Here is a 24,642-nt window from a genome sequence, read left to right on the forward strand (position 1 = left end):
GCTGTCGCTCTACCTGTCTGAGCCATCGAGGATTGTCCACGGACCAGTAATGCATGTTCCGTAGATTCACTGCCCCGAGGTTTGTGAAACTCGCTTCATCGGTAAACAGCTAGAACTGCGACGCATTCTCTGTTAATGCCCATTGACAGAAATGCACTCGATGATTAAAGTCATCACCATGTAATTGCTGATGTAGCGACACATGAAACGGGTGAAAGCGGTGACGATGCAGTATGCGTATGACACTACTTTGACTCAGTCCACCGGCTCTCGCAATGTCCCGTGTACTCATTTGTGGGTTCATGGCAACAGCAGCTAACACACCAACTGCACCCGCTTCTCCTGTGACGGGCCTGTTACGGACCCGTTTGCGTGCTACGACCATAACTGTTGCATACAGTTGGCGGTAGATGTTTTGCAATGTGCGGCACGTTGGATGCTCTCTGTCCGGGTACCGCTCTGCATACACCCTGCAGGCTTCAGCTGCATTTCGTTGACACTCGCCAAAGATGAGTATCATCTCCGCCTTTTCAGAGTTCGAATACACCATGGTCACAGTTCCTACAACACTACACTATCACAGACGTCTGGTAACACGGTGTACTACAGTTGGTCTGCGTGCGGAGACGAATGCAGAATAACAATAGCAGCAAGCGCTACATGCGGACGCTGCGACAGCTAGACCAAACCACAACAGTGCACTACAGCCACACTCGTAAACACGGTCGTCATCGTAAACATGTCCCTGCCGACCGTGGCCCGTTTTTGTTACAACACGCAACTGAACGTAGGAGGTTTCAAGCGTCAACTTGAGGTTACAATATCTCCGGATGTAATTAACATTTTACAATGCAACAAACGGCACTGATTACGTATTTGTTTATATGTTCAGATGTGCTAACAAAACTAACTTGGTTCCATTTAAAAAAACGTAGGTTTGTGTTAAAAAACATACTTCCATGCATTTGTGTATGGTTTGTATTAAACAATTACACTAGCCCCTCTCCTCACGTTCGGTCTGTGGAATCGGTTCGTCAGTATTTGATGTGGTTTACGAAATATATCCAGCGGTAACGTTAGGTGACTCACCCTGTATATATAATTTATTCTCATATTACCGTGTCTCATTTCTCTATTCTGCCCTGTCTTATAATAAATAATTCTTCATAAGCCGCTAGAGACATCGGATTTCAGTGACCAAATTAACATGGAATATCTCTTTTCCTTTCCTCATCATGTAACTGTCTTTTAATTGCTTTTTGATAGCCATTTATTTCATATATATATATATATATGAAATAAACTGAAAAAAACATAACTGTCGACAAATTAAGAACAAGTAGCTCAAAAAGTATTTAATTCTAATTTCAAATTTCAGTTTATTTGCTTTTAATTTGCTTATCAACTCTATGTTAACGAAAGACTTATGAGCTTTCTGCTGTCTGTTACCAATCATATAAAAAGAGCTACGCAGAAAAAGATTATGGTGCTACAAGTTTCAGAAATTTAAAACTTTGTTGTGTAAATTAATATATAATTTTGCAATTGTTTGATATTTCTAAGCTTCAAAACAACTTAAAACAGTAGTTTTTGAAGGTTTGTTTTCCTCAGCTTTCAAGGAGAGGACCCCTGGGTCTTCTTCATCTTCTGGGCAACCGCCCCTACCCACGAAAGTTCATTAATCCGCCCCTAATTGGATTTAACAGATTTTGAATGTGGAATAGTAGTTGGAGCTAGGCGCATGGAGCATACCATTTAGGAAATCGTTACAAAAGTCAATATTCCGACATCCACAACGGCAAGATTGTACCGACAGTACCAAATATCAGGCATTACCTCTCTCACCACGGACGACGCAGTGGCCGACGGTCTTAACGGCTGAGAGCAGCGGCGTTTGCGTACGGAAGTCAGTGCGGACAACTCGAGTCAGAAGCAAACATGGAATATGTCAGCTTGTGGCCACGAAAGCCTTAATAATTTTGTACTGATGAAATCTTCACCCCAATAGTTACGCCAGTATTTTAATTTGAAAATGAGATTTCAAGCAGTCGAGATGTCCAAGAACGATTAAGCGTTTGTTAGTGTTTTATTAACGATAACTGTCAAAAAGCAATTAAGAAATAGGAATAGGAACCCTGCGCGAAATCAGTGTGGGACGTACAACGAACGTATCCTTTAGGACTGTGTGGCGAAATGTAGCGTTGCTTGGCTATCGCAGCATTGATCTTCATGGCATACGAAATAATAATCATAAACTACAATACATTAGTTCTTGGCTTCTCTTTAATTAACGCAACAGAATATTATAAGTCAAATATAATAGTTTTTCAGCTGGTTTTTTCTGATATTACATCAGGAATCATTCAAATGACCTTCCTTTCGCCAGAAATTACTGCTAACCTTCTTAATTTCTTCTCATATTGTCATTTCTCATTTCTCTATTCTGCTCTGTGGTATAATAAATAATTCTTCATAAGCCGCTAGAGACATCGGATTTCAGTGACCAAATTAACATGAAGTATCTCGTTTCCTTTTCTCATTCATTCACGTACCTGTTTTTTAATTGCTTTTTGACAGTTATCGTTAATAAAACACTAAAAAATGCTTAATCGTTCTTGCACATCTCATTTTCAAATTAAAATACTGGCGTAACTATTGGGGTGAAGATTTCATCAGTACAAAATTATTAAGGCTTTCGTGGCCGCAAGCTGACATATTCCATGTTCGCTTCTGTCTCGAGTTGTCCGCCGAATGGTTTGATAATTTTTCTGACGTTTCGGCAGCACGAGTGGCTGGCATTGTCAGAGCTTCATCCTCCATTGTTTATGGTGGACAGGAGTCGAGGTCACGGCCGCAGATTATATGTAACTGGCACTTCAACGTCCAGGGGCTTTTCGTGGTCATTACCGGTGCGGTTATCCCCTTGCTACTTGCGACGGTCGTTCGCTGTAGCAATGGAATCCAAGATCCGTTCACCTCGAGGCAATTACAAAATGGATTCGAGAACTGGTGAAAAAAGAGAACGATACACTCCTTGTCAGTTTAGTCACTGAAATCCGATGTCTCTTGCGGCTGATGAAAAATTATGAATTATGCCACAGAACAAAACAGAGAAACGAAACATGTCACTATACGAAGAAATTATAGCTGAAAAATGTTAGCAGTAATTTCTGGCGACAGGAGAACATTTGATTGATTAGTAATGTAGTATCATCAAAAACAGGCTGCAAAATAACTGTCTACTTTTAAGTTAATTAAAGAGGAGTAAAGAAATAACATTTCATAGTTAATGATGATTATTTCGTAGGGCACAAAGATCAATGTTATTATAGAGTAACGTGTTCGCTATCCATCCTCAGCAACCGTAGGTGTATTTGCTGAAAAAAAAAATCGGTAATCAGCTTCACAAAAGAAATTTTATTTCTTGATCGGTTTCAGGCTCCTAGTGGCTTTTTTCGGGGGATTAGAAGTATCGCATTATCAGCAAGCTTCAAAAATAAGCAGGTGTATGTATCATATTACTGCAACATGTGGTAATAAAATTTCTATTCCGGAACTGGTTGCTGATTTCAAAATAAAATGCCAAAATAAGCAGAAAGGGATGTAAGTCTTAAATACGTATCGACTTTAATATTGCTACAGCTGGAGCGCCAAATCCCTTAATCATTACTGACAATTTCGTGAGACACGTACAATTTTAGGACTACTACTAGTCATTTGATAAATGTTCTAAACGACAGCAGTTTTCCGTAGCTGTGATGTGAAATACTACTGTCATTTAGTTCTAAATTCTAAAATCCTATTTTAATATTTAAAATAAAACAAAATATCAGAGATTCGTGTACGTAACATGAGATGACTGATTACTCATGTTACGTATACAAATGCTAACCCTCTTGCCTTGTGCTCCCTTTGCATTTGGTTTCCTGTAGACGGAAATACTTCGTAATACGTCATACGTCCACCTACTATATAACTTTTAATGCAACCTAGCCAGCTTAGTTACAGATCTATGCACATTTAGCGGATTAGTCGCTAGTTTCCTACGTTACTGCATCTCACACCTTTGTTAGCTAGCGAAAGTTTTTATCGATGCACATGTACATTTGATATGACAGTGTCTGATTTCTCTTCTCTCCGTCTTATCACAGGTGGCGTGACTTAGGAGTGCTCCTGTCCCTGTGACGTGTGAGATTCGTTGGGGAGACGCGCTGTAGTGCGTCCACACGCACCAACGATCATCCGGCGGATCTCAGCGGCTCTGGAATAAGACTGGGACGACCTACCACAGAAACTCCTTGCCGACTTCGTGGCCAGCGTGGGAACACTTTGCACAGAATAGACTGCCGTCTACGGTGATCACCCCTCCATTTGTACTGTCCAGAGGCCACCATAAACCATGGCGTTTTCGATGTAATTATTGTCCTTGAATAAAAGTGTATTTCTGTTCGTTTCATTGAATATATCTTTCAGTTACTTTCTGTACTATGCTGTTATTTATAGTAATTTACACAAGCGACATTCCATAAGTAGTGCAGCACATGTGTTGAAAAATTCAGAATTTGTTGTGGGACGTCACGGAGTATTCCCGCTTCCTCACCTATAGTTTCACGAAGTTTCGATACGTGGCAGTGCTGTACGTAACCCCGGTGCCTGTAAAGGAGGTTCGTTCCAAGCAGAGAGCAGTTATTTTCTTTTGGCGGAAAAACCAGCGGACCGCAGATATTCATAGGTACCTTCAGAATGTCTACGGAGTCCTGGCAGTGAACAAAAGTACGGAGAGTCATTGGCTAGGCATCTGTCATCATCGCTAACAATGTCGTACAAAACTATCCAATGTCTAGCGTGCCGGGTGGTCGCATACAGCTGTGACTCTTGCAATGATGGGACGTGCGGACACTCTCATTCGAGGTCATCGACAGATCGTGGCCAGGCACCTCACTGATCAACTGAACGTCTCTGTTGGCAGTACTGACACACTCGTCCACTAGTGCGGTGCTCAAGAGGTGGGCTCTGTTTCTCACTGTCTTATAGAAGACCATAAACAGCACCGAAGGACCGTCTCTAAAAAATTGATTGTGCGTTAAAAGGCTGACCGTGACAATTTTTTGTCGAACATCGTCACAGGCGATGAAACATGCGTTCATCACTTCGAACTGGAAACAAAGTACATGGAGTGGAGCCACACCACCTCTCCTCCGTACAAAAAGTTCAAAGGCGCACCCTTAGTCGGTAGTAACAGTAACGACCTTCTTGGACTATAAATTGGTTATTGAATTTGATGTCCTGCCTCATGATGCAACGACCAACTCTGAAGCGTATTGTGCTACCCTCAGGAAATTGATGAAACGACCCAAGTGTGTTCGTTGCCCCAAAAATCCAAACGAACTTCTTCCATGACTAGACCTCACACAGGTCTGCACCAAGAATGATGGCGCAGCGGTTAGCACACTGGACTCGCATTCGGGAGGACGATGGTTCAAATCCGCGTTCGGCTATCCTGATTAAGTTTCCCGTGATTTCCCTAAATCGCTTCAGGCAAATGCCGCGATAGTTACTTTGACAGGGCACGGCCGACTTCCTTCCCTAATCCAATGGGACCGATGACCTCGCAGTTGGTCCCCCCCGTCCCTCCCAAAATCAACCAACCAACAGGTCTGTGCACTTGAGAGGACCTCAGAAAACTTCATTGGGATCTTCTTCCTCAACCACCCTGCAGCCCGGATCTCGCTTCTTCCGACCTCCATCTGTTTGGTCGAATGAAGAATGCACACCGCGGATGGTGACCGGGACGTTGCTGATGCAGCTAGACTTTGGTTCCCATGTCGACCAGTGCAGTGGTAACTCAATGGCGTAAAGGCCCTCCCAGTAAGGTGATATAAGGCCTTAGCACTGAACGCAGATTACATTGAAAAATGCTTTTTTTTTTTTTTTTTTGAAGTGGAAACCTGAATAAAACCAACCCGCTTTTAGGAAAACAAAGTGTTGTATTATTTATTGAACGCCCCTCGTATATATGGTCGGAGTTTCATAGAGCTATGTTAATTGGCAGTGACATATAATGCACACCAGTGTGTTATAGTTAGCAGTGCACATGAGGCGAAAGAAAACTGGCGCTAGGTGTGTGGGAGGGACGGAGGGGGACGAGGGGAGGTGTGGGGAGAGAATGGTGGGAGGCAGACTGCGCTAAGAGAAAAAAAGGGGGAACGGCAGTGCCATTGACTTGGCGTTCGTCCTTGTCGCCACGCTGAGCGCAATAAAAAACTTGCAGCGCCAGGACCGCAGTCGCTCGGCTAAAGTAGCGAAAAACGACAACTCTGTGTGAATCTGCGTGGAAAGTTTCCCCTGTGTCGAGCTCCCCGTTTGCGCGACCTTTACGCCGAACTAACGCACCTGCGGTTAACTGCGCCGGTGGTCTGGTTTCCGCCGCTGGAAGAAGTGATTTCTAAAGGAGCGTGCAACAGCGGCCGCTGGAATCACGTGTAATGACACAGAGGCGTACGGAGAAAAAAAAGCGTACCGCACGAGCTGAATGGACCCCGTAGACACCGCCGCGTGACGTCAAGACTCGCGCGTGAGCAAAGGTGTCGGTTGCCTCGCGCGCACGGCGTCCTATGCTTCTGCCAGTGTTAGCTGGCGGGTGCGGTTGTTTGCTAGCGACGCATTTGCGATGGCGTACATATTTCCGCTGAGCTGCCACTGTAAACTACGCTAAAAACAGCTCTGTTAATTTACGGCAATGTGGAGAAAAACGATTCTTTGTGTGTTGCCAGCTGTTGCAGGCGCGAGACCTGAACTGTGCGAAGTAAATGCTTTTCAGCTGACCTGTCCTGTTCTCACGTTTTACGTCACAGAGCAGTTTCATGCATACCATCATGCACTTGGTCTGTATAAATAGCGATGAGGCAGCAAAAATAATCTACGCTATGTGGGGGATGATTCAGGTGCCCCTACATATGAGTTATGCAATACGCAACACATTCATAAACCATACTGCATGATTTTCATATTCTCTAACTCACTACGCGCGAAATAATCGTATTATTTATTTATTATTTCCTTATTTAGCCCGACTAGGCCCTCTCTTACATCTGACCAGGAACAACACATACATATATATTACCAAAACATTCATGAAAATGATAACAATCTTAGAGATGATAATATGCTAATAATAGTAATAATAATAATAATAAGAATAATAGTTCATGATAATGAAAGTAAAGATAAATGGCTATAATAACAGTAATAATAAAACAAAGTGCATTAAAAACAATGTAGACTAGTTTAAACAACTTAAATCATGTTTAGTACTGTCAGAAAAACAAAGGATGAAGAACAAGAAAATTGGAATGACAGTAATAGTTGCTGTTAGGAGAGGACTTGATTTAAGTAAATTGTAAGTGAGAAGAAGGGAAAAGTTGTTGGGGGAGGGGGGGATTGAAGAGTGTGGGCTGCAGACCAGTATGTGGGAGAGATAGCTGCTTTTTGAAACCAGGAAGTGATTTAAATTCTCTGATGTTTTGAGGAAGATAACTCATACAGAAAAAATCAACAGGGACTTTTTGTATCAGATGTAGTTAAATTTTGTACTGGGATATATTTTGGCTGGAGGCCATGGTTTTCGAGTTATTCAAGAAGAACGTGTTTGAAGGTCATGCTTTTACGTTTTTCTTGAATAATTCTAAAACCACTGCCTCTACCCAGAACAAAATTTAATTACATTAAATTTGCTACAAAAAGGAACTGTTCATTTTTTTTCTGTTGGAGTAATAGATTGGCATAGTGAGCGAGAGATCTTGAAAATCTTGTGCATGGTATTTGAATGCGTTGCAGGTTGCATAAAACCCACACTTAAGAGCGGCTGTATCGCTCTACATACAAGGTGTTTCAAAATTCTTTGAATCAAATGTCTAATGGTGACAGATCACAGGTAACAACTTTTGTTGGAGACAAGACGTTCAATGTCTGTTCCCAGTCACGCCAGGCATCCTTTTGTATTGGATGTGCTCCTGGGAGGTGCCAGTAGACAGGCACTCTACAATGTGTACTGGGTGATCAAAAAGTCAGTATAAATTTGAAAACTTAATAAACCACGGAATAATGTAGATAGAGAAGTAAAAATTGACACTTTCGTCATGCTTGGTCTCCCAGGTACCCGGACCTAAGTCCGTGCGATTATTGGCTTTGGGGTTACCTGAAGTCGCAAGTGTATCCTGATCGACCGACATCTCTAGGGATGCTGAAAGACAACATCCGACGCCAATGCCTCACCATAACTCCGGACATGCTTTACAGTGCTGTTCACAACATTATTCCTCGACTACAGCTATTGTTGAGGAATGATGGTGGACATATTGAGCATTTCCTGTAAAGAACATCATCTTTGGTTTCTCTTACTTTGTTATGCTAATTATTGCTATTCTGATCAGATGAAGCGTCATCTGTCGGACATTTTGTGGATTTGGTTCTAATAAAACCCCATGTCATTCCAAGCAAGTGTGTCAATTTGTATCTCTCTATCAACATTATTCCGTCATTTATTCAGTTTTCAAATTTATACTGACTTTTTGATCAGCGGGTATATATGTTATGTGTGTTGCGTACAATCAAGTATCTGCTGGATATGAAAGGGGGAAGGCCTAGCAGAACTAAAGTTCCTGTTTCAATTCTAAAATACCTTCTTTTTTGTTGTTTTGTACAATTTTATTCCATCAATTTTCTTGTATAGTTAGTATGCAGCACATCTGGTCAGTAGACCCCCATTAGAGAAACATATCCATGTAAGCTGTTTCTCTGGTTCTGTTGAGCTGACTTCGGTTTTCTGATATTTGTTAGTACCTTAAACGTCGGTGCACCGGTCCTTTGTATTGGGACAAGAAATGAACAGTAGTGTGCTTTATTCGAGAGCCACAGCGGCATTTCAGTATTCAGGTCTTGTAATATTTTATCTTTCACCCACCTATCAGTTTATTATGTATTCATGTGCACCTGTGGTTTTGAGACAAGGATGGCTCCATTTCCAAAACGGTAAAATTTGTAGACTGTTTGCGTGCGGCCGCGATGAAGTACACCGTGCGTGGGAATATGATGTTATACAAAACCGGCGCCGAGGCGACTGTGGTGCAACATGAGCTATAGATGACAGGGCTGAATAACGGCTGGGGAGATGTGTACGGGCGAACTGATGTGTAAGTGTTGAGAAATTGGTCACCTAGGTGAACCAATGGGCTACCAACAGTATCTTGTCAACAACCGTTCAGTGAACGTTGCTACATATGGGCCTCCACAGGGTAAGCTGGATCATGCACCCAAGCTGATTGTTGTTTATCGGCAACGGAGGCAGGAATTTGTACTCCATAACCGCATCTCGACGACCACTGTGTGGCGGCAGGTGGTCCTTTCTGATGCAATACGTTTTATGCTCCATGGGACAGATATACGGCGTGAAACATCTGAGAGTAAACGCCCTGCAACAATCGACGAAAGGTTCCTGGAGGGAGGGTGATGATCTGGAGAATGTCATCGTGGCATTTCCTTGGTGATCTTGTCATTCTGGAAGGCATAGTGGATCAACACAAGTATCCATCAGTTACTGTGTTGAATATTTGTCGTTAAGCTTGTAGCTGGTTGAGGATGCAAACACCCAATTATGTTGATATTATTAGTTTCTGATTCTTCGCACATAGACCGATGAAAAAGCTTAGGAAAGGTTAGCAGTTTAAAGTTTGTTGGAAGTCGATGTTATTCTCAAACGCTGCTTTATTATGGTCTGGATAATTTCTTGACCGTGGGTTACGGTGCCTCGAGATACACTACTGGCCTTTAAAATTGCTACACCAAGAAGAAATGCAGATGATATCCACTGGACAAATATATTATACTAGAACTGACATGTGATTACACTTACACGCAATTTGCGTGCATAGATCCTGAGAAATCAGTACCCAGAACAACCACCACTGCCAGTAATAACGACTTTGATACGCCTGGGCATTGAGTCAAACAGAGCTGGGATGGCGTGCACAGGTACAGCTGCCCATGCAGCAACACGATACCACAGTTCTTCAAGAGTAGTGACTGGCGTATTGTGATGAGCCAGTTGCTCGGCCACCATTGACCAGACGTTTTCAATTGGTGAGAGATCTGGAGAATGTGGTGGCCACGGCAGCAGTCAAACATTTTCTGTATCCAGAAAGGCCCGTACAGGACCTGCAATATGTGGTCGTACAGTATCCTGCTAAAATGCAGCGTTTCGCGGGGATCGAATGAAGGGTAGAGCCACGAATCGTAACACATCTGAAATGTAACGTCCACTGTTCAAAGTGCCGTCAATGCGAACAAGAGGTGACCGAGACGTGTAACCAATGGTACCCCATAACATCACGCCGGGTGATACGCCAGTATGGCGATTACGAATACACGGTTCCAATTTGCGTTCACCGCGATGTCGCCAAACACGGATGCGACCATGATGATGCTGTAAACAGAACATGGTCTCATCCGAAAAAATTACGTTTTGCCATTCGTGCACCCAGGTTCGTCGTTGAGTACACCATCGCAGGCGCTCCTGTGTGTGATGCAATGTCATGGGAAACCGCAGCAATGGTCCCAGAGCTGACAATCCATGCTGCTGCAAACGTCGTCGAACTGTTCGTGCAGATGGTTGTTGTCCTGCAAACCTCCCCATCTGTTGACTCATGGATCGAGACGTGGCTGCACGATCCGTTACAACCATGCGGATAAGATGCCTGTTATCTCGACTGCTAGTGATACGAGGCCGTTGTGATCCAGCACGGCGTTCCGTATTACCCTCCTGAACCCACGGACTCCATATTCTGCTAACAGTCATTGGATCTCGACCAACGCGAGCAGCAATGTCACGATACGATAAACCGCAATCGCGATAGGCTACAATCCGACTATCAAAGTTGGAAACGTGATGGTACGCATTTCTCCTCCTTACACGAGGCATCACAACAACGTTTCATCACGCAACGGCGGTCAACTGCTGTTTTTCTGTGAGAAAACGGTTGGAAACTTTCCTCATGTCAGCACGTTGTAGGTGTCGCCACTCGCGCCAACCTTGTGTGAATACTCTGAAAAGCTAATCATTTGCATATCACAGCATCTTCTTCCTGTCGGTTTAATTTCGCATCTGTAGCGTGTCATCTTCGTGGTGTAGCAATTTTAATGCCCAGTAGTGTATATATAAAGTTCATAACTTTAATACTTGACAAATTCTGTTAATTATTTAACGCAAGATTATACTTTTTAATGGGCAGATTGTGAAAGCGCTTTAAATTTTTAAATTCGGTCAGTTTTTCTTTCCCCTGGAAGCCGTTAAATAACCAGCAACTGGAACTGTACCCCATGGTGGTCGGTTAGAAATAAAGATGGCACACGGGCAGGACGCCTATCCAGAGTCCACGTATACGAATCTCTATAATTTTAATTTAATTACCTTTCGCAACACAAATATAAAAGCAAGCAATATAATGGTCGACTATTCTAGAAAGTAATAGTAAGCACACGATCATGTAGAATGCCTCAGTTATATTGTCGGCCACTGGAATTGGATGATGATCACCGTTACACTTTCTTTCTTACCAAACCAACTTGTGACTTACGCGCTGCTCAGCTTTAGATCTTCCCAAATACGCTTTTCGCACCTGCTGTCCTGTATGTACTGCACGTCTGGTCTGTTAAGGATGGGTCTGAATTCTCCACTGAATCACATAGTTTGTAACTCAGCATCCGTTGTCATATAGTCTGAATCTCTCGTTCACTTTATGTTAAACATTTGACGTAAGATCATACTGCTTAATGAGTTGATTGTTAGGGCATTCTAAATTATTAAATTCAATAAATAATTACATGAAATATTGAAAATCAAGTTTTTATGGCCTCTGGATGCCTTTACATAGACAATCTCCAACTGAAACCAGGTGAATGGGTGATAATTTTAACCATTTATTAATATACAGGGTATAAATAAATACCCTTTACAGAATTTAAGTACAGATTCTAGTAAAAAAAAATAGTAAACATTGGCTCTAGAATATATATCTTCAGAACTGCCTGTACCCGTTCATCTTCGATATTATGAAACATATCTCTTTTAGTTCAAGATCCTTGCTTTCGGCCGGCCGCGGTGGTCTAGTGGTTCTAGGCGCGCAGTCCGGAACCGCGGGACTGCTACGGTCGCAGGTTCGAATCCTGCCTCGGGCATGGATGTGTGTGATGTCCTTAGGTTAGTTAGGTTTAATTAGTTCTAAGTTCTAGGTGACTGATGACCTCAGAAGTTAAGTCGCATAGTGCTCAGAGCCATTTGAGCCATCCCTATATTGGGAGGAGGTACTATCGACTAAAATAAGGAAAAAAAGTCCAAAAAATATTATATCTGAAACGCATATCTTAAGCACTATGAGCAATTGGTCAATAGAAGAGATACTTATCTCAGTAGGGAAATGAACAAGTGTACTCAGCTCTTCAAGTGTGTGATTTAAAGCTCATGCTTACGCGATATTTCCTTCTTATTTTGGTGTAAGCAACCTGTCCTCAGAGTCTACAAAGGGAATTCACTTACACCGTGTAAGTGTGTAGTGCAAGCCTCGGTTACTCAGGATTTAACAATAAAAAAAGAGGGTTTATTATCTCACGTGAAGGCTGTCGTTTCTGTCCCGCTGCTAACGTTCTTGTCATGGCCGCTTCACTGCAGTGGCGGACGGACAATAATAATAAATGTTTTTACACGTTTCCATTATCTGGCGGCCATCACGTATCTTATTTATGGAAAGACACTTTCCGCAGCCTTTTACAGCGCTACTTGAGCAGCACCGCGTGCTCGACAATTATCATTCTCTACTCACGGCGGAAATTGCTAATTCCCGAGCGTGAGTGTGTCGGAACAAGTTGCACCGTTTCTCGGCGTCCTCCGGGGTCGGCACACTCACCCGAAGACGGCGGTTTCGGCTGCAGACCCGCCTCGTTCAGGCACTGAACACCACACTCTGTGCCCAGGGGTCCCTGGATTGTCGCTCCCGCTCGTTACAAAGACGTGGTTTTCGCCACTGTTACTCCTCTGACCGTCAAAGATGACTTCACTCTGTTAGGTCCTACCAAAGAACATACCGACAATTGCAAAAGCTCACAGGCAAAAAACTCCGCGTCCGACGTTCTAAAACGAATAAAGAAACATTCTGTTTCCTCCAAAATACTTCAGAAGTAACGACCGTGACGGTTAAGTCAGAGAACTTGGGCTCATGCAGAGCTGTTACCGATACCTTCTCATCCCGCGTTCCGTACGGAATGGAAATACGAAGGGGAGTTTATGAGACTAGAGTCGCACTGTACTCCTGGCAGGGGAGCCGGACCTGCGCGCCCGTCTCTTCCTTAGAATTACCTCCCTCCAAATTTTTATCAACTGGGTTACACGGGTACGAACAAGAAGTTCACATGGGCTCCACTGAAAGGCACAGTAAAAACGGTTGGCCATTAAAATTTCGTCCAAGAAAAATACATAGGTTAAATGTTTAGCGCAGTGATTAGCAAAGAAACGTTGAAGCTTCCAATGCTTTTGCATTTCATTCGCGTCAGAATAGCACTTCGTCTTCAGGCCACAAGTGGCCCATAGGGACCATCCGACCGCCGTGTCATCCTCAGGTGAGGATGAGGATAGGAGGGGCGTGTGGTCAGCACACCTCTCTCCAAGTCGTTATGATGGGTTTCTTTGACTGGAGCCGCTACTATTTTACATCTACATCTACATTTATACTCCGCAAGCCACCCAACGGTGTGTGGCGGAGGGCACTTTACGTGCCATTGTCATTACCTCCCTTTCCTGTTCCAGTCGCGTATGGTTCGCGGGAAGAACGACTGTCTGAAAGCCTCCGTGCGCGCTCTAATCTCTCTAATTTTACATTCGTGATCTCCTCGGGAGGTATAAGTAGGGGGAAGCAATATATTCGATATCTCATCCAGAAACGCACCCTCTCGAAACCTGGCGAGCAAGCTACACCGCGATGCAGAGCGCCTCTCTTGCAGAGTCTGCCACTTTGTTAAACATCTCCGTAACGCTATCACGGTTACCAAATAACCCTGTGACGAAACGCGCCGCTCTTCTTTGGATCTTCTCTATCTCCTCCGTCAACCCGATCTGGTACGGATCCCACACTGATGCGCAATACTCAAGTATAGGTCGAACGAGTGTTTTGTAAGCCACCTCCTTTGTTGATGGACTACATTTTCTAAGGACTCTCCCAATGAATCTCAACCTGGTACCCGCCTTACCAACAATTAATTTTATATGATCATTCCACTTCAAATCGTTCCGCACGCATACTCCCAGATATTTTACAGAAGTAACTGCTACCAGTGTTTGTTCTGCTATCATATATTCATACAATAAAGGATCCTTCTTTCTATGTATTCGCAATACATTACATTTGTCTATGTTAAGGGTCAGTTGCCACTCCCTGCACCAAGTGCCTATCCGCTGCAGATCTTCCTGCATTTCTCTACAATTTTCTAATGCTGCAACTTCTCTGTATATTACAGCATCATCCGCGAAAAGCCATATGGAACTTCCGACACTATCTACTAGGTCATTTATATATATTGTGAAAAGCAATGGTCCCTTAACACACCCCTGTGGCACGCCAGAGGTTACTTTAACGTCTGTAGACGTCTCTCCATTGATAGCAACATGCTGTGTTCTGTTTGCTAAAAACTCTTCAATCCAGCCACACAGCTGGTCCGATATTCCGTAGGCTCTTACCTTGCTTATCAGGCGACAGTGCGGAACTGCATCGAACGCCTTCCGGAAGTTAAGGAAAATAGCATCTACCTGGGAGCCTGTATCTAATATTTTCTGGGACTCATGAACAAATAAAGCGAGTTGGGTCTCACTCGATCGCTGCTTCCGGAATCCATGTTGATTCCTACATAGTAGATTCTGGGTTTCCAAAAACGACATGATTCGGTCGAGTAGCTCCTCAATTGGCATCACGAAGCTGAGTGCACCCCGAAAAATGGCAACAGCGCATGGCGGCCTGGATGGTCACCCATCCAAGTTCCGGCCACGCTCTACAGCGCTTAACTTCGGTGATCTCACTAAAACCGGTGTATCCACTGCGGCAAGGCCGTTGCCACGCGCCAGAATATCTTTTTTTCTTTATTTAGAAGTAGCTGAGTACCTCGAGTGGCTTGGTACTGTATTTATTCCAATCGCGTACTAGCCTATCTTCTCCTTACCCCTCTCTCGATTCCCACCGCACATTCTCCCTGTCCACATCCTCAACCTCCCAATCTACGTCCATCTCCTCCTGTTCCTCTGTCCATTTCCTCGTCTTCCGCCCTTCTCTCTCAATCTGCTCCTCCACCCCCCCCCCTTGTCCAACTGCTCCTACCACCCTCTATCCATCTCTTGCTCCTTCCTCTAACTCCATCTCTTTCTCACACTGTCTTTGCCAATCTTCCCTCCCTCTCTTTCCGTCTCCTCCTGTGTCCTTTCAGTGTTCATCTCCTCCTCTTCCCTCTCTGTCCATGTCTTCTTCATTCCTTTTTCTACCCATTTCCTCCTCTCCCTCTATTGTTCATTTACTTCTCCCCCCTGTCTCTGCTCGTCTCTTGCTCTCCCCTGTCTCTGCGCATTTCCTTGTCTTTCCTTTCTCTGTCAACTTCTAACTCTCTATCTCCTTCTCATTCCTCTTCGCTGCCTGTCCATCTCCATGTGCTCCGTTCTCTCTTATTACGCTCACCCAATAGGAGGCTGGTGGTTCTTATCCCCACAGCACTTTTTCAAGATTGTAACTAATACGTGTTCCAAATTTGATGGGAATCGTTCCAGGAGTTTAGGATAAGATTTTTACCCGTGGCTTTTCTTGCTTATGCACATGTCAAATATAAAAATCTTGGGAATTTGTGTTAAGCTGCTATGGGACCAAACTACTGAGGTCATCGGTTCCTAGACTTACATACTACTTAATCTAAATTAAACAAACTTAGAACACGCACACCCATGCCCCAGGGAGGACTGGAACCTCCGACGGGATGGGGGTCGCACGAACTGTGACAAGCCGCCCTTAGACCGCGCGGCTAACCCGCGTGGCTGTCAAATATATTTGACACATATTTAATATATTCCGCTCTTATTCGTACACATATTTCACCCGCATTTCTTGCGAATTTCGCGTTACCGTTTCATTTTCACGCTACTTAATGTTTCTGACGTCGAATATCCTGAATAAGTGCTGTACAATGATATGCGGGTACATCCAGTGGTATATGTGCCTATTGTCTGCGAAATGTCTTGTCAATAGATGTAGCAGTAAAGAAATACTAAATTAAGACGTCATGCATGATGTAGCAATTTTTCACACATGTCAGTATTTGACGTCATATCTCCTGTACTATGTGTCATATAATGACATATTTTTGCAAATTCATTCAGCAGCAAATTCGGATACTGTCGGCGAAATGTGTTGCGTATAGAGTCAGTAGGAACAAAGTAATAAACATACGTCTTGCATGATGCAGCAGTTCTTCACATATTCAGAGCTTATGACGTTGTATCTCCTGAACAACTGTAGTACAATAACGTAATTTTGGTGGTACATTCAGTAGTATATGAGAACACTATCTAATGTGTCACGAAAACAGTTAGCCATAAAGAAGTAATAAATTAGAAAGGTATGCTTCATGTGGTAGTTTTTCCGCATGAACAGCGAAAATGTCGTAAGCGAAAAACGTTTTCTTCTTTCATCATTTTGTGCGGATCGTCAGAAACTAAAAGATTCGTAAAGGTTAGGAGTTACGTGTACAGTTTGTTGCAGGTCTGTAACCGCTCTCATTCTCATATACTGGATAACTATAGTGAGGGTATTCGCGCGTCATGGGCGACACTCGTTTTCACTCCTGCCTCCTCCCTTTCATAGGATAGGGGTTCTCACCCCCTCAGTAATTCTTTCCAGACAGTAAATGATATGTCTACCAAATTTGGTTGAAATCGGTGCAGTGGTTTTGAAGGAGAAGTGGAACATATGTATATCCAGTTTTATAATGTATATGGAATAAGGTATACTTCCAGTGGTCTCACAACAGGAGATGGTTGATCAGTGCAGCCACCGAGCGAGGTGGTGCAGTGGCTAGGAAACTGGATTCGCATTCGGGAGGACGACGGTTCAATTCCGCCTTCGGCCATCCTGATTTAGGTTTTCCGTGATTTCCCTAAATCGCTCCTGGCAAATGCCGGGATGGTTCCTTCCCTAATACGACGAGACCGATGACCTCGCTGTCTGGTCTCCTTCCCCAAACAACCCAACCCAACCCAACCAGTGCAGCAAATGGCAGAGCAGGTCATACCAACCGAAACTTACACATCTTCCTTCCACCTTTCCCGCTTGCTGCCGGTCGCGTCAGCAGGAATGCGAAAAAATTGGAAGCGTCGTGTCACCGCCCTCTCAGACCCTACAACACCGCATGTATCCACCTTCTTTGCTTTAGAACGCACCAAACATTCGCGACATCCCTAGATGCAAAACAGCAGACACATAAGGTACTTTTTATTATTATGTGAATAATTTCTCGAAAACTGGGCTGCTCGAAGAAGCGAGTGGCGATGAATTTCTCTTGTGTTCTACCCATTTTTTCTGCAGACGGTCAGAAGACATTAAAAGTGTTGCGATATGCCTAACATGTGTTTGTGGCACAAAGGTGTTGTGACACGCCGGTTAAGAACCGCTGCTAGAGCGAAGATTAGTGCGAACTCCATTATTTAACACGAGCAATCCGTGTAGGCTGCAACTGTGTTAACCAAGCTCGCTGTTGCCACATGACCACGTCTACTGTAGTAGTTTCTTTACGATATTAACTGCACGAAATTACACAGCAGAATTGACACTGTGACAACAGCTTATTCTTCTAGTCTAAAGACTGGAACTCTAGGCGCAGGAGAACTCACCCATCTCCCCTAGTCAATTCTTCAACTTCTTATCCGCTCTGTGTTTGTGGCCGCCTGTGACCTGCGCCCATAGCTGGGCAACGTTCATCAAAAATTTAACTTCGTTAACTCCTAATCCATTACTTAGTTATTCCATTACTTTACCGGATATACACTCCCGGGTTCTCGGGTTCGATTCCCGGCGGGATCAGGGATTTTCTCTGCCTCATGATGACTGGGTGTTGTGTGATGTCCTTAGGTTAGTTAGGTTTAAGTAGTTCTAAGTTCTAGGGGACTGATGACCATCGATGTTAAGTCCCATAGTGTTCAGAGCCATTTGAACCATTTACCGGAGATTGATTGGAAGTTAGAAGCAACTGAATCAAACATATTATGGTTGCTTACGTAAAAATGTTTTGGTTGGAAAGTTAAGGTAGGACAGCGAAGATAAATAAAAAACTGTTTTCATCGTGAGAGAATCAAAATACAGGATAATTAGATAGTATCTGACATAACGTGCTTGTTTCCCTTCATGAAAATTAACATGTTAAAGTTTTCTTCAGAGAGCGAGGCTCGTTTAGGAAACAAAATGTTCCTGCCCACAGAAAAAGTCATTTGACTGCAGCACTAGAGGGTATAAGAGTATTATACTCAATAAATAAATGTACGAAAACCTATCCTCCGAGAAATACCGCTACTAGGCATGTATTACTACTAGGCTACTCTTTGGATTGAATGACAGACGTAAAAACATCTTCCTCTTCATCGTCGTTGTTGCTGCTTCCTCCACCGCCGCTTAAAGTGTCTTTGAACTCCCGCCGGCTTCATGCCTCAAAGCCTCTCCTTCAACTTTCTGTATTCGTTTTCTCGCTATTTCCACTCGACTGTCGCCATAGATTTTAAACAGCTAGCACTCGATTGTTTACATCAACCGTGCGGCGCGGCGTAGCCACACACCTAAATGACCTGAACTTGTCATAACATGATTTCCGTGGGCGGTGAGACGTCAGTTTTGTCATATACAGTATGTAACTAATTATCGGTTAACGGACTCAAAGCAAGTTAACGAAAATTAAATAGTCTGTTAACGTTAAAAAAATAACTTAATATGTTACTTGAAAAGTCGACTTCGTTAATTAACGATTAACGGATTAACAGGTTTGTGCCCAGCTATGGAGTGCACCTAGCTGGGTTAGTGCCTATCTTGCAATGCCCTTGGTACGGCCCTGGATGAGGTGTGTACACTATGCTCCCTCTGCCATTCATCGTACGGCGATTTGTGATATATAGATCTGGATACAGAAGCTCCAATGCCTTCTGGATTTGGGGAATACGCTTAGAATAATCGTCTGACCCCAGCACAGTTCTAGATCACTGTGTTCGTTTGATATTGCGGGGAAAATCTGATATCAACATGTTGCGTTTCGTTCCTTCCTCACACTTGTTCTACGCAAGACTGTCTTCCACACGCATGACCTCTTCACGGATCCGCTGCACATCCGAAGAGCTCTGGAAAAATATCTAAGATTTCCACACACTTGCCTTGGTGCTAGTTTCATGTCCACGTTTTATATCACATCGCTGTTTAGTATTATTCTTAGATATTAGAACGGAATAAAGAACTCGAGAAGTTTATGACTAGTCCTGTAATCGGATATTATTGGGTTCTTCCTCTATTTGTATGGGAGTTACACTGCTTTTGTTCACACTTAAGGAGAAGTGCCATTCATTGTCGCAGGTGGAAACTACCTCCGAATCTTTCCGTAGTTCCAAACAATCCCATATCCCAAAAATATTTTACTACCAGGCCTGAGGTTCTCTCTAGATGTTCTTTTGCACAAATTGAATATTTCAGTTGCAGAGAGGTCCACAGCCGAAATAATTTTTCTGGATATCAACAAAACTGACGCACTGACAATTGTAACTTGGAGTAGAATATCCTTTTATTTTGTCTGTTTAACTACAGCATAGTTCCGACTGTCTAGCCATTTTCAAGGTATGGTACGTACTTATGTTGCAGTCAAACGTTACGGTGGTCATTCGTTGTTTAAATACATTGGGGTGGCAATATTTTAAAATAAACCACATGAGACCAAGTGTTTCTCGAATAGCTGTATGTTAACAGTGTGTTACCAACGTCATTTCAGACTTCATACCAAATACTGGACGAGTAAAAAGGTGTCACATTTTGCTACATGAAGCAGTATTGGCCAAAACTAGAAAATAGTTCCTCTAACAACATGTCCGGAAATCAGCACCTGTTGAGATACGGGTAAATCTACCCTTTTGGTCCACATGTATGTTGAGTATAGACACGTTTCATGTGGTTGCCACGCATCCTGACACATCCTACAGCCCTTCTTCGTATTGTGTGAAGCACGCATTCAAATAAAACAGGCTGCATTCGGACTGCGTCACATACACGCTCCTGTAACGTCTGCACCTTGTCGAGGGATTGGGCATTCACCAATGCTTTTAAATGTCCCCATAGCCAGAAACTCAACGGATTCTCGTCCGTTGAACGGGGAGTCCATTTTGCATAGCTCCTCGACCAACCCATTGCCCTTGAAATGCGGTGATGTTCTGTCAGACGATCCGTAGGAAACTGGATGATGCCCCGTCTTGCATAAACCACAATCGTCTTTCTGGAAGGATAACATTGTCCAATAGCGCTGGTAATTCATCACGCTGACGTCAGTTAAACTGTTTAGTAAACTGTATGAGCCTATGAGCCTGTCACAGACAATTCCTGCCCACACACTCACAATGGAACGGTCCTGATTCTACACCCGCACGACTGCTCGAGGGTTAGGATCTGCCCACACGTGTGTATTTTGGTAATTTACGGTGACGTCTGTTGTGAACCGTGTCTCATCTGTAAACAAAATGCAGATTGTGCTGTGGCCCATGTCTAAATAGGTATTGGCTCTGAGCACTATGGGACTTAACATCTGTGGTCATCAGTCCCCTAGAACTTAGAACTACTTAAACCTAACTAACCTAAGGACATCACACACATCGATGCCCGAGGCAGGATTCGAACCTGCAACCGTAGCGGTCGCGCGGTTCCGGACTGAGCGCCTAGAACCGCTAGACCACCGCGGACGGCTCAATAGGTATTGGTTTCTGCACATATAACTACAGGAACATTTCCTCTAGTTTCGAGAAGTACTAACACCTTCAGTGACATGTGACACCTACTGTTTTTTGTCGCCCTATTTGTGTCTTTGAAGGGCTATAAATGAGAAGTCTAAAGAACGATGGCTACGGTGGAAGTTACACAGTGACCGCACTTCTTCGTATTTTTCGTAGATGTACTTAAAACAAATGACAACGATAACTGCATATATCTCTGTTATTTAATAAAGGTTTTCTGGATTTGTCTTCCAGTTTTAGTTTTTATTAACAAGAAAAAGTGCTTTAAGTATGGTATAAGCTACTCTTCAAATCAGTGTGTTGCCACAACCGTTGTTTCGCCTTCACATTCGTTGGCTGCACTAACTCACACCTGAACTGTCACCGTCCAACCCACCCCCAACCTCAGAGTTACGCTACAGATCAGTCTGCCACCCAGACCAAGATTTAACCCTTCGAGTACCAGTGGTTTCTGCTTGAAAACACAATTTTATTAATTTCAAGCTCCAGTCCCTTGCACATCAAACCACCGATGCTATTCCGAGACACTGAGGTACTTCCACGAATGCAGCTCTTTCTAGCAGCCACAGTGTTCGAACCAACAGTCGGTATCGAGACTATGCTACGTGATTGTAGGACATTGTGACATGTGTTTTTTACAGTGATCTTATTGAGGAGATGATTCTCAGTGAAAGTAAGTATATATAAAGTATTTGTAACGTAAATTTGAGTTCGTATCACTGATTTTATGCGTGGTTTCGAAATGAAATCACTGGAGCAATACTTGTGACACAAATTCATTAAATTTTAGGCCAATTTTTGCTTGTTATTGGGGACTGTAATATGTTTTAGGCATTAGGATTTCGTGGAAGTTCGAAGATGTGGGCTGTATGTAGGTAAATGCGAAACTGCTTCCAAATAAATCTAGTGAAATGATGGACAGTTACAAAGTGAAATGACAACCATAAACCCATTGATTGTTTACCTTTTTGCATATTTTGTCTTGTGTTTGTAGCTGACTATGGTAATAAACATTAATGTTTTGAAAAATTTTGAAAATTATTTTTCAAAGTGCAACCACCTACTTAAAATAATTGATTGTTTACTTTCTGTCAACTTTTTACTGAATTCGTTGCATACTGGGATTAGGAGAGGTGGGGGGAGGGGGGGCACAATGACACTTTGGTAAAGTGTACGAACTGACACTTTGCACGCAGACTTGAAGCTCGTTTTATTGCTTCCAGAATACTCCTCCAAAAAAAAAGGTTACGACCCGTCAGGACCTACACTATACTGACAGAAAGTGTATAAGAACCGGAATTACAGCATTGTTCACAGTACGTCAAGGTTTCAGAAAGCGCTGGGTCACCGAGGAGGCATGCATAGCTCACCTACTCACATACACGTCGTTGGCACCTGCACGTATTTGCACTTACCTGCACGAAAGGAAACACAGACGGCGTCGCTTCCGGCATGGTCCTCGAGGATAGAAGTGTTCCCTGTGAGTGGTTCAGCGTCACCTGAGCGCACTTTCACACACAGAGCGGTAATCCACCGACGGCGCTGGCAACATAACGTCACTCGACATTGACAGATTCACTTCACACCATCTGACAGAAGACAAAAGGAGGAGAAAGAAAGCTACGAAACGTCGAACGAAATTTGTTGCGTAGTTTCGCTACGAACTTCAACACTGAATATCATGTCACACGCTGTACTACGAGAGATTTTACCAGTAGGGTGGCGGAAAAGAAACACAAATGTTCAAATGTTACAGCACAAGCACTAACTACCGCTTCGAAAAATACCTCCGAATTCAATTGCTGTCTCAGTGTACTGTTGAACAGCACAATTTCACATCTCCACTATCCCTTCCATAGACGGGAGATGAGCTCAGCGATGTGCCTCCATCACTGTAAACAGCCGATCGCGTTCAGCCGATGATGATATCTGCCCGAGTAAGAGGCAAGCTTGTTACACGCAACGGTGCGAGCAAGTGCTGCCTTCGGGCTCCCTCGTAGTTTTTAAACGCCGCTCCACTGACCAATTACATGGGTCAAGTGTGGTGGTTAACTGGAGTCCAGTAGCGCCCGTCCGACCGCCGCGGGCGAGGAAAGAGAGGAAGCCAGTTATCAGGCGCGCTTGAGCCGCTGTTCGGAGGAGAGCACACGGTAAGCTGCTGCGGTGGTCCGCCAACCAGTTTGCTGAAAGACGGTAACAGCCCTGGGAAGGGAGGGGGCGATCTCCGCATTAATATGTAAGCCGGACTTGCTTCGTAATTAATGATACCTACAGGCTATGAAACACTGTTGAATGTCCATTCACGCATTCCACACTAGATATAAAACGTTTTACTACCTCTCTTTACGAACGACACGTCACCTAGTAAAGCGTGTTCGTTATTTAATCGTCCGTCCAGGAGCCTGTCACGAGAGGACGGGCAGAGACACGAATGCCTTCGATTCTTCGTTCCAGCAGCACTTTTGCGAAGACAATAGAAGGTAAAACTGTCTCCGCTGTAGCAGTGCAACGTCACTCGTTTCTGACAGCTCTGTCTGCTCACAGGTTCGTCAATAACTCTACGACACACACCCACTGTTGAGAATCGTCACACGCTCAAAAAACACTACTAAGGTAGTACTATTCTTCCGTAACGAGGCACAGTTGCGAGCGTCACTACGCGAGGTTATCACAGAAAGAGCCGGACACAAGCAAGTGACAAGTCACTCGACAACACACCTGAGCGGCCGACAAGGTAAGAAGTTCGCGTTTCGTGGCGGCAGACAGCGAGAACAATAGACGCGCGGCAGGTGTCATCGAAGCACGCGGACGAGCAACAAGTGGCAGGCAGTGTCTGGCCGGGTGGCCGCCGCGTGGCAGCACGATCGCGGCTGCGTCTGCGGCTGCACTGGCCTGCAGCGGCCGGCGCTGTTCTCCTCCACCTCTCCCTTTCTTCCTTTTGCTCCCTCTCGCTCTCCCTCTCTCTCTCCCTCGCTCTCTGTCCCTCCCTCTCTCTCTCCAACCTCCTCACTCTCTCTCAGCCCGACCGGTTAGGCGGCACGCTTTATTACCGCACGCGCGTCTATTGGTTTTAACGGACCCGCGCCGCGCCGAACCGCACAAGGAGTAGGGCCGCTCGATGTCGGCTGGCAGAGGCGTCGCGTCTTCAGGCGTGGTAACCGCCCGGCCCACCTACGGATTAATGGCCGCTCTTTAGCCGGGGTCAATTTCGGTTCCTTCTCGTTCTCTTACGTCCGGTTCGTCTGGTACACCCACCAATAATTTGCGTTATTATGTAAAACACACCGAACGCTCCAATCACGGCCGACGCCGTAAATCAGACGCTGCCGAGGATGACGTTAATGAACGGCCGCCTCGTTCGGCAAGACGGAAGAAGTGGTCGCTGGAGGTTTCCTCTGTAAGAAAGGATCGAACCCGATCGACTTTAACCTTTGTAACGAATCTTACTTCCTCGGAACATTCGTGTGTCAATTGAAATGTTAGATTATTTATAAATTTTGGTCAGACTAGGTTCAATTTTTACACTTAACCATAGCAGTGAACTC

The 24,642-nt window shown here is 44.1% G+C and overlaps 1 protein-coding gene across 1 annotated transcript in view; it reads right to left on the reverse strand.

Moving 5' to 3' along the window:
* LOC126162381 (EGFR adapter protein-like) overlaps positions 1 to 23,966 on the reverse strand; it is a 1,239,193-nt gene extending 1,215,227 nt beyond the window's left edge. Inside the window, exon 1 of the mRNA XM_049918894.1 lies at positions 22,513 to 23,966. The gene's annotated coding sequence lies outside the window, so the exon portion shown is untranslated. The remainder of the gene's footprint in view (positions 1 to 22,512) is intronic.
* Between the last annotated feature and the right edge of the window lie 676 nt (positions 23,967 to 24,642).

This window comes from Schistocerca cancellata, chromosome 1 (genome assembly GCF_023864275.1).
Source record: "Schistocerca cancellata isolate TAMUIC-IGC-003103 chromosome 1, iqSchCanc2.1, whole genome shotgun sequence".
Classification (NCBI taxonomy): Eukaryota; Metazoa; Arthropoda; class Insecta; order Orthoptera; family Acrididae; genus Schistocerca; species Schistocerca cancellata.